General features: G+C 45.0%; 1 long non-coding RNA gene across 1 annotated transcript in view; it reads left to right on the top strand.

Annotated features, from left to right (window-relative positions):
• LOC107182889 overlaps nucleotides 1-1414 on the top strand; it is a 20248-nt gene that overhangs the window by 7181 nt on the left and 11653 nt on the right. Inside the window, exon 2 of the long non-coding RNA XR_001513649.1 lies at nucleotides 1106-1109. This is a non-coding gene — a long non-coding RNA (uncharacterized LOC107182889). The remainder of the gene's footprint in view (nucleotides 1-1105; nucleotides 1110-1414) is intronic.

Here is a 1414-nt window from a genome sequence, read left to right as displayed (position 1 = left end):
ATGGGGATTGGGGGGATATGATGGTCCCCTTGCCCAGGCCTGAAGCCTGGGTCAGAGGCATCAGGCTTGGGCAGGGGGTGGAGTAAGCGATCAGAGGGAGATGGGGGTCCCCTGCCCAGGACTGACGCCTCTGTTAGAGGCGTCAGGTCTGGGCAAGGGGGAGTTCCTGTGATTGGAGGGTGATGGGGGTCAACGCCTGAGGGCTCCCAGTATGTGAGAGGGAGCAAGCTGGGCTGAGGGACACTCCCCCCGCCCCCCCCACCACCACACACACACACACACACCCAGTGCACAAATTTCGTGCACCGGGCCCCTAGTTACTTTCATAATGCAAAAAGCAAGTGGTGAGTCTGCCAGGGCTGATGTGAAAGCAGCCGAAGAACTTTCGGAAACTCTAGATAAGCTGATTGTAGAGGAAGATTACTTGCCCAAACAAATATTCAATAGAGATGAAACCTCTCTGTTCTGGAGATGGATGCCTGAAAGGATAGGGTAACAGTCTCACCTGCGGGTAATATAGCTTGATACAATTTAAACCCTTAGTGATCTGACACTGTAAGAACCCCAAGGCCTTCAAGAATATCAGATAGCACACACTTCCAGTGTACTACAGGAGCAATGAAAAGTCATGAATGACTCAGCTCTTCCAAGACACCCCCCTGAATTGTTATACCAGCAAAATGGAGAATTACTGTTTAGAGAATATTGTTGATAATGCTCCCAGTCATCCTCCTTGGTGAGCTTCATTACAATTTTAAAGTGGCATTTCTCCCTCCAAACACTATCTCTTTGATTAAACCAAAGGATGAAAGAATTATAGAGCAGCTTTTAAGGCTACTACTTGAAGAGGAACTTTGCCCAAGCTAGTGCTGCAACTGAGGAAGACACTGATGCAATTCTGGAAAAATTACAACTTCTGTGACTGCATTAAGAACCTTTTTTGGTCTTATGGTGATGTCACCAAGGAGTGTATAAGTGCCATCTGAAAGAAGATACTCAAGAGGTCCATTCATGACTTCTGAGGATTTAACAAGGATAAGGAGATTGAAAGTCAGCAAGGCTGTGGTTGAGATGGCAAACAACTTTAATCCAGATGTGAATGAAGATAAGTTGAGGAGTCCTTTGACTAATGAGTTGTTGGAACTGGAACAGGAATGCATCAAAAAATAAGAGGCAAGAGAAAGGAAAACCACAGGAGAAGAAAAAGAACCCCCAAGAAAATTCACAGTGAAGGGTTTAACAGGAGGTTCTTCAGATTTCAACAAGCTCTTTAAAAAGTTTAAAAACATGGGCTCTATCATCAGAAAGTTTGCATTATTAGAGAGTAATGTCTACAGTGCATTATATGCTTGCTAGCAAATCTATGAAGAAGAAGGAGAAGGAGAAGGAGAAGGAGAAGGAGAAGGAGAAGGAG

This window comes from Myotis davidii, unplaced genomic scaffold (genome assembly GCF_000327345.1).
Source record: "Myotis davidii unplaced genomic scaffold, ASM32734v1 scaffold135, whole genome shotgun sequence".
In the NCBI taxonomy this organism is placed as follows: Eukaryota; Metazoa; Chordata; class Mammalia; order Chiroptera; family Vespertilionidae; genus Myotis; species Myotis davidii.
Note: the sequence above shows the minus strand (reverse complement) of the source record. Positions and strands in the feature narration are given on the sequence as shown.